At 45.0% G+C, this 9,697-nt stretch overlaps 1 long non-coding RNA gene across 1 annotated transcript; it reads right to left on the reverse strand.

Moving 5' to 3' along the window:
* Positions 1–5,415: 5,415 nt before the first annotated feature.
* LOC128126600 (uncharacterized) lies at positions 5,416–6,755 on the reverse strand. The gene is made up of 3 exons (XR_008224578.1): positions 6,581–6,755; positions 6,161–6,229; positions 5,416–5,549 (listed from the first exon to the last, which is right to left on the reverse strand). It is a non-coding gene; the product is annotated as an uncharacterized LOC128126600 (long non-coding RNA).
* Positions 6,756–9,697: the final 2,942 nt, after the last annotated feature.

Below are 9,697 nucleotides of genomic sequence, written 5' to 3' on the forward strand. Positions count from 1 at the left end.
AGATGGAGAAGAAGAGGAAATCGGAGGCGGTTTCGGGTTCAGGCAGTTCGGGCAAAAAGCCCAAGGTTTCTGATCACAGATCCAGGAGTCAGCAGAGCCACGGTCGATGTGGCAAGTGTGGGAGATTGCACGAAGGGGTGTGCAAGGCAGGGAGTTCCGGTTGCTACAAGTGCGGTCGGACTGGGCATTTGAGCAGGGATTGTACGGCCCCTGCTACTGTCGTTGCAGCATCAGATCTGATTTGCTTTCAGTGCAATCAGTGGGGACATAAAAAGTCCCAGTGTCCGAGTTTAGCTGCAGTAGGGAAGGTGGCTGCACCTGCCCCTGCTACTTTGAGGATTACAGATGGCCGGCAGGGCCGAGCTGAGGCGCCAGTGGCGAAGAGTAGAGCGTTTCAGATGACAGTAGAGGAGGCGCGAGCGACTCTTGATGTGGTGACGGGTATGTATCTTCCCTTCATCTCTTTATTTTATTGATTGATTATTGCTTATGATTGTATGTTTTATATAGGGTCGTTCTCTGTGAACGGCATTTCTGCTATGGTATTATTCGATTCGGGGGCTACCCGATCATTCGTATCGCTTGCGCTTAGCAAGAGATTTAGCAGAGCTTCAGGGGAGCTGGATTGTCCATTAGAGGTTGAGATAGTAGATGACAGGACCGTGAGGGTCGGCAGAGTACATAGAGGGTGTTCTCTTCAGTTGTTTGATGAGCAGTTTTCAGTGGACCTGGTTCCTATTCCCCTGCGAGGGAATAAGGTTATTGTAGGCATGGATTGGCTAAGCCCCAATGGGGCGGTGATTGATTGTGAGCTTCAGCTAGTGAGGGTTCGCACTCCCAGTGGGGGAGAGTTAGTGATTCAGGGCGACAGGCCACAACGCGGACCGACCTTTTGTTCCGCCACAAGGGCGAGGCGCTATTTTCAGCAGGGTTGCGCTGGTTATGTAGCTTATGTCTTGGATGCCCGGGAGAAGGGCAAGACGACAGTTGATGATGTTCCGATAGTGCGAGACTTCCCGGATGTATTTCCCGAGGATTTACCAGGAATACCTCCTGAGAGGCAGGTTGAGTTTAGGATCGACATGATTCCTGGTGCGGCTTCGATAGCCAAGGCACCGTATCGCCTAGCTCCCCCTGAGATGCAGGAGTTGTCTACGCAGCTGCAAGAGCTGCTAGACAAGGGTTTCATTCGGCCGAGCAATTCGCCTTGGGGAGCGCCGATCCTGTTTGTGAGGAAGAAGGATGGGTCGCATCGTATGTGTATAGATTACCGGGAGTTGAATAAGGTAACGGTGAAGAACCGTTACCCACTTCCGAGGATAGATGATTTGTTTGACCAGCTTCAAGGAGCGTCTTGGTTCTCCAAGATCGATCTACGCTCCGGGTATCATCAGATGCGGGTTAGGGATGAGGATGTGCAGAAGACTGCTTTCAGGACCAGGTATGGTCATTATGAGTTTGTGGTGATGCCATTTGGGCTCACCAATGCCCCAGCCGTGTTCATGGATCTCATAAATCGCGTGTGCAGGCCGATGCTGGATCGGTCAGTGATAGTATTCATAGATGATATCTTGGTATATTCCAAGACGCAGGAGCAGCACGAGGAGCACCTGAGGGAGGTGCTAGAAGTTTTGAGGAGGGAGAAACTTTTCGCAAGTTCTCCAAGTGCGAGTTCTGGTTGCGCGAGGTGCAGTTCCTTGGTCACCTCGTCAACCAGAAGGGTATTTTGGTGGATCCGGCCAAGATAGAGGCCGTGATGCAGTGGGAGGTCCCGAAGTCTCCATCCGAGATTCGGAGCTTCCTAGGGTTGGCAGGGTATTACCGGAGGTTCATTCAGGATTTCTCCAAGATAGCAGTGCCGCTCACCCGACTGACCAAGAAGTCGGTGGTTTTTCGTTGGGGGCCTGAGCAGCAGGCAGCGTTCGAGACCCTCAGGCAGAGATTATGCGAAGCTCCGATCCTTACCTTGCCAGAGGGAGTAGAGGACTTCGTAGTCTACTGTGATGCCTCAATCATAGGTATGGGAGCAGTGTTGATGCAGCGAGGCCATGTGATAGCTTACGCCTCGAGGCAGTTGACGCCTCACGAGGCTAATTATCCTACCCATGATTTAGAGCTGGGGGCAGTTGTGTTTGCCCTCAAGATTTGGAGGCATTATCTTTATGGGGTCCGTTGTACTATCTACACGGATCACAAGAGTTTGAGGTACCTTATGGATCAGCCGAGTCTAAACATGAGGCAGAGGAGGTGGTTGGATGTGCTGAAGGATTATGATTGTGAGATCCTTTACCATCCAGGGAAGGCCAACGTGGTGGGCGACGCCCTAAGCCGCAAAGTGTCGGCAGCCCCTATCAGAGATTTGTGTTTGAGGATGACAGTGATTACTCCGTTGTTGGAGCGGATCAAGGAGGCTCAGGGTGAGGGCCTCAAGGAGGAGAGACAAAAGTGTGAAAGGATAGTGGGCCGAGTAGCTTCGTTTGATTATGACAGTCGGGGATTGCTGACACTTCAGGGGCGAGTAGCTTCCTGGGGTGGGGTACGGCAGGTGTTGATGGATGAGGCTCATAAGTCTCGATTTTCTATCCACCCAGGGGCGACGAAGATGTATAGAGATCTTCGACCCGATTATTGGTGGCCCTGCATGAAGCGGGATGTCGCTTGGTATGTTGAGAGATGCCTGACCTGCAGGAAGGTCAAGGCGGAGCACCCGAGGCCTCACGGCAAGATGCAGCCGTTAGACATTCCCGTGTGGAAATGGGAGGACATCACCATGGATTTTGTCACCAAGCTTCCTAGGACCGCACGAGGAGTAGATTCGATATGGGTAGTAGTGGATCGGTTGACGAAGAGTGCTCATTTTATCCCGATCCAGGAGAGTATATCGGCAGAAAAGTTAGCCGATATCTATGTGCGTGAGATCGTGGCACGTCATGGAGTGCCGGTATCGGTGGTGTCAGACCGAGATGTCCGTTTTACATCCAGATTCTGGAAGCGGTTTCACGACGAGATGGGTACTCGTCTCCATTTCAGTACCGCTTTCCACCCTCAGACAGACGGGCAGAGCGAGAGGACGATTAAGACTCTCGAGGACATGCTCAGGGCATGTGTTCTAGACTTCGGTGGCAGTTGGGATACGTATCTTCCGTTAGCGGAATTTTCGTATAACAACAGTTATCATGCGAGCATTGATCGACCTCCCTTTGAGATGCTTTATGGGAGGAAGTGTAGGACCCCTATTTGTTGGGGCGAGGTCGATCAGCGAGTCGTTGGGAGCACAGAGGTGGTGCTCAAGACGACCGAGTTGATTCAGCAGGTCCGTAGTAGACTGCAGACTGCGCAGAGTTGGCAGAAGAGCTACGCCGACAGGAGGCGTTCAGACTTGGAGTTCCGGGTGGGCGATATGGTCCTTCTGAAGGTCTCACCCTGGAAGGGTGTCATCAGGTTTCGGAAGAGGGGCAAGCTGGGCCCCAGGTTCATTGGTCCTTTCAGGATTTTGGCCCGAGTGGGTCGGGTTGCTTATCGGTTGGATCTTCCTGTAGAGCTTAGGCAGATCCACGACACTTTCCATGTGTCTCATTTGAGGAAGTGTTTGGTGGATAAGTCAGCAGTTGTTCCCTTAGAGGATATTCAGGTTGATAGCAGCCTGAATTATATTGAGAGGCCGGTCACGATTCTGGACCGGAAGACAAAGACCTTGAGGAACAAGGCAATTTAGTTAGTGAAGGTGCAGTGGCAGCACCGGAAGGGGTCTGAGTGGACGTGGGAGGCTGAGGAAGAAATGAGAGAGCACTACCCGAAGTTATTTGCAGATTCAACCGTAGCAGACTTCGAGGACGAAGTCTGAGACAAGTGGGGGAGAATTGTAATGCCCCGTCTCTGGTATGTTGCTTCCGTGGCATTTATTTAGAAGTTTTATTGAGGGACTCGGCTTGTCTATGGCCTGACTCGTCGAGTAGGGTCGAGTTTTCGAGCACGTGTTAGTCGGCGACTCGGCGAGTCCATATTCGGGACTCGGCGAGTATGCCTGCCAGGAAGAAACCCTAAATCCTCGGGTTGCTCACTATTTAAGCAATGTTATGTGCCCCAAACTCGCCTCCTTCACCCTCAGAGAGCTGTGAGAAAAACCTAATCCATCCCTTGATTGTTTTAAGTGTTTTTGTGTGGATTTTGAAGGCTTGAAGAAGAAGAAGAAAGGAACAAAGAGAAGAGGTGTAGAGCAAAGATCCAAGGGCAAAATCAGAGTTCATTGAGGTATTTCTCGGATTCCTTCTGTTTTATGCTTTAGACCTCCATTAGAACACTTCTAGGGCTAGTTTGATGTATTTTCCAAACCTTATAGTTGTATGGATGCCTTAATAGGTCGAGATATCCCTAGATCTGTTCATTTAGGAGTTGTAGAGCCCGGATCTATTGCCTTTTTGAAGATGCTTTGCATAAGAACCCTAGATCTAGCCTTTATTATGCTTTTTGAGCCTTATTATCTTCTTGGTCGCTTATAGGCACGTAAAGATAGAATCTTTACGTGCTAATCGAACTAAGGAAGCCCAGATCTATAAGTTTTAGACGCTGGATTCAAGCAAAATCGAGTTTAGAGTAGCTGCATGGATGTGACTCGACGAGTTGGAAGAACGACTCGGCGAGCCAAGTCGCGAGTCCCGTTTTTCCCCTTTTGAGTGATGTCGAGTGGGAGCCTGTGAGTAGTAGAGTGGACTCAGTGAGTTGGAGGGCAGACTCAGTAATGGAGGGACTCGAAGAGTTGTTCATACAACTCGGCGAGTCCAAGGCAATCTTCTTAGCTCAAGAACAACTCGTCGAGTTGTTCATATGACTCGGCAAGTCAGATGCAGATTGTCTGAGTTCTTGGATCGAGAGGGTACTCGTCGAGTCGATGCCATACTCGACGAGTAGCCACGAGTAGGGCTGAGAAGTGAGATTAGAGACTCGGCGAGTTGGCGGCCCAACTCGGCGAGTCAGGTCAACTGTGGGTTGACTTTGACCGGGAGGGTTGACTTTGACCAAGGGTAAAAGAGTCATTTTACCCCAGTGCAGTGATTAGCATTTGATTGAGTGTGTTTATGGATTTGTAGCCGGGAAGATACCGGAGCAGCAGCAGTTAGCTTCCAGAGCCATTCACACAGCAGCCAGTTCACGAGGTGAGTTTCCTTCCAGTACGAACGGGTTTACGGCCACAATGCCGGCCCGTTTAGTTAGCAGTAGTCCCGGACTTTAGTCCGATGCAGTAGTTAGAGTGTGTGACATCCCCAAATTCACGGCCAGAAAAGACCGGTTTGTTTATGCTTTGTTTAAAAATCAGAGTTACATTTTAAATGAAAGTGTTGCGGAATTTGTCCCAAAACAAAAATATGATAAAGATTTATCAAACGCATTTCCATAGAAATTTATTTTATTAAAAGACTCGGGATGTCATGTTCGTACAGATCAAAAGCATAAACAGTACAATATAAGCCTTACTACATTATTTCATATCTACAGGCCTATATCCGTAATCCCTCGTCCAAAACATCACACCTATGCTCATGCGCCACTACCTGTAATACATAAAACTGAGTGGGTTAGGCTTGGGAGCCTGGTGAGCACATAGGGTTTTCAACCCACAATAAATAAGTTTATTAATTTCATCGATCAACAATAACCCGATTACTCGTTCCCGTTATCCTCACTTTACGTCCCTAAACACCTATCATAAGGGACCTAGCCTAAGGATCATCATCGGGACGGACACTCCTGCTAAGGGGATTCCTCAGCAATAAATGTCCTAAAGGCAACCATGTGGGGGATGGAGTACACCGGTGAACATATCGTTCACAAACACCTACAGGTTGCGAGCCTGCTAGTGTTCCACTGGACTGTCTAGAAGAGTCCGTGGTCGTCATCCATACTCCGCTAGATGACAGAATCAACAACATCAACATCGAGGCCTCTCATCATTTTATCACACATCACCTATTGCATCTACCCATGTTTTACCCCAACATTTTCGTAGATATAAAATACATATACAGTTTAAATCATTGAAAACATGTATAACAACGTTCATCTAGCATAGATAGCAAGTATTTAGATAATATGCACACATAACACGTAATTTATATAAAATACTTCATATCTATGTGTAAGTTGAAAGTAACTATGCACTCACTTGTTAAGGTGATGATTCCAAAATCGGGTAGCGCTTGCTTCTAACGATTCTATTTTCCTTCGACGAAACCTAGCATTATTATCGCTAAATTTTAGTCTAATATTTACCGTGACCAACTATTAGTCTTAGTATTATTATTATTATATAAGCGTTAAACAATATTTTCCAACCACAATGTACAGACCGGGGCCAGACATAAAACACCGGAGGGCAGGACCATTTTGGCATATAGCACTTCTGAAATCCAACAACCCTATGCGGCCCTTTAAACCAGATTCCCCGTACCGCGAGTAGTTAAAAAAAATATTATAACGACACTTATATAAGTTATAATAATAGCTCAAATATTTATTATAAGTTCATAATAACAATACTAATTTTAAATATAAGCTATATTAAAATAAGGTAAGCATAACTTACTTACAAGGGGGTTTTAGCTAGGAGTCGGGCTCTGCAGGGGCAGAACTTCGTCGCTGAATCTTTCTAAGAAAGATTCGTGCAGCGCTTCAGCGCTCACCTTACTATACAAAGCTACAGAAAGAGAAGTCGAATCACGAGGGACCGAAATGCTCGGGGGATAAGGAGAGAAAGACTCTTGAATCAAGAGAATGGTGCAAGAAATATGAGAGCCCAAGGCTCTTATTTATACTAATTGAATTTTCAAAAACTACCCTCCATAATTACTTAATGACCTTTTAGTTATATAAACAACTAAACACCCATCTATAATACTATTATAAATGGATTTAATGATATTTGTACTAAACTAATGTCGAAAGAACTCAACATTAGTCTTATAATGACCGCATCGTCGATACCTTTCTAATGATATATACATATGTATATATATGTGTACGTATACATGATTTATACTTTATTTTAATACGTAAATATGCTATTATAATTTGTAACTCGTTCATACGAACTCCGTTTTTGACGTTCTTTATATCCACGCGTAGGTGAAGACGTACTCTACAACTTTTGTTTAGACTCCGTTGGCTAAATTTGACTTTATTTTTAAAGTTATATTTTTAACAAGCCGGTACAGGATTGGTCTGTTTAAAATCTCATGACTTCTTCATACGAAGTCAGATTTGGGCGTTCTTTTTATCGATGTTCTTAGTTTAACATATTCTACGACTTTCGTTTAGATCACTAAGGCTAAATCTCGCTCTATCGTAAATTCACTATTCACGCTTCCCGGTATCGTGCCAGTTCTGTCGTGAAACTTCGACGGGTCATAACTTCTTCATTATAACTCGGATTTCGGCGTTCCTTATATGCACGGAAACCTTGAGACATATTCTACAACTTTATGTAGAGATATCGGGATTATCTCCCACTTTAATTTTTGACGCTCATTTTTTATTCTTTATTAATTATACATTTATAATTAAATAATAAACACATATAATTCACATAATACTCAAATATTTCATCTTTATTACTTCAAAAAGAGTTACAAGAGTTGACCTAGACTATTACATTGACAAAAATGCTTAGCCCTGAAACCCGGGCGTTACAGAGTGCTTGATGTCTTTGTGATTCAAGCATGTTTGTGTTATGTGTTCCGGACTCTGTTCCGATGCAGTATGCAGTATATGTGTTTATATTAGTTGATATGTGTTATGCTATGCCATGATCAGCCAGTTCCGGACTTCGGTCCGATGCAGGGGACAAGGTCCCAGTCAGTTCCGGACTTCGGTCCGTTGCAGTCAGTTCCGGACTTCGGTCCGATGCAGTCAGTTCCAGACTTTGGTCCGATGCAGTCAGGTCCGGACTTCGGTCTGATGCAGCTAGTTCCGGACTTCGGTCCGATGCAGTGGGCAAGGCCCAGTATGTGCTTTATATGTATTGTATTGTATGTGGTAGTTTGGGGGAGCTCACTAAGCTTCGTGCTTACAGTTTCAGTTTTGGTTTCAGGTACTTCCGCAAGCAAAGGGAAGAGCTCGGGATGATGGCATCGCACACACCACAACTTCAGTTTTTGTCCTGGGAGTTGATTCCGTTAGTTGATATGTTTGGATACAGTTGTGATACAATTTCCTTTCTCTCAGTATTTTATCATAGTTTTTGAAACACGCAACGTATGATTTTGTTATGTGATACTTGGTTTCATGTTTTTGATATGATAAAAATTGAAATTTTTGGGTCGTATTTTTGGGTTGTTTCACAAAACCAATCCGAAATTCAAATTAATAATTCGGTTTTGTTGAAAACCAATCCGAAAATCCGAATATCCGAACCAAATAGTCCAATCCAAATTGTCCAATTGGACCATTCGGTTTTATCCAAATAGTGAATAACCCTAGAAATAATGAAATATTATGTTCAAGCATTTTGTTTGACGATTAGTTTCAATATGTCTAGTGTGAACAATTAGAAAACTATCATCGATAAGTTCATAAAAACCTTTCAAAGCGGAAAGTTAATACTAGTTTTTTTGGGAGCTTGTGTGAATTTACTTTGACAAAATTGTAAAAATGGTCCCTGTGTTTGATAAAATTATGTGGTTTTGGTCCAAAAAGTTTTAGTGGTGCCCCAATGGTCCAAAATTGGATTTTTCTATTGGTTTTGGTCCCTCTCCATCTAACAAGACGATTATACCCCTCATATTTGTTTTTTATTTTTTATTCATTTTAGTATTTTTTAAGTAATTAAAAATCAAAATACCTCTCTCTATCTCTCTCTCTCTCTCTCAAGAAACCTGTTTCCAGCTTCCACCACCGGAAATAATCTCCGTCACCGCTAGACACCGCCACCTCCCCCTCCATTGCTGATCACCTATGAAAAATGTGTCTCTCTCTCTCTTTCTTTCTCTCTCTCTCTCTCTCTCTCTCTCTCTCTCTCTCTCTCCCCTATCCATATCTGCACAGTCACCGACGGACGAACACCTCAACACTTTTCTCACCCTTGCCATCGTTCTCCACCACCTAAAAAGTCGTCCTCTCCACCTGGCGTCGCCTCCTCTCCCCACCGTTGTTGGCCACCTATAAAAATACACCTATCCTCCCTCTGCTTTGTCACCGACGAAAGAACACATCGCCACTTCTCCCATCCTCGACATCGCTCTTTTGCAGATCTGGAGCACCATCATCTTTAATCTTTTGTTAGAACTACGGTTTTCAGATCCGCCAGAGCCGGAGAAGATGAAAGGTAAGAACACCACCACCTGTTCTATCCAGAAACACCATCACCACTGCGACAACCCTCTGAAAAAAGCTTATGGGCTTTCAAGAACAGTCTATTTCTACAAATTGATTTTCATATATGTGCACTCATATCATTTATGTGTTTAGGGTTAATGGACTCAAAAAAAGATATGATAGTGCTGAATCAAATCGGAGCTAAAATCATCCCGTAAATAGAACCTGAAATTGTGTGTGCCTTGTGTTCTTGGAGAAAATCACTAGCCATGGCCATTGCTGTTGGATCTCTTTGATTCCAGATAGAAGAGACGAATTGAAATAGATGTGCTCCAATTTTTCTTGTGGTGGTGTTGACCGATGATGGTGGGTGATGAAGTGGCGGCGACAA

This window comes from Lactuca sativa, chromosome 6 (assembly GCF_002870075.4).
Source record: "Lactuca sativa cultivar Salinas chromosome 6, Lsat_Salinas_v11, whole genome shotgun sequence".
In the NCBI taxonomy this organism is placed as follows: domain Eukaryota; kingdom Viridiplantae; phylum Streptophyta; class Magnoliopsida; order Asterales; family Asteraceae; genus Lactuca; species Lactuca sativa.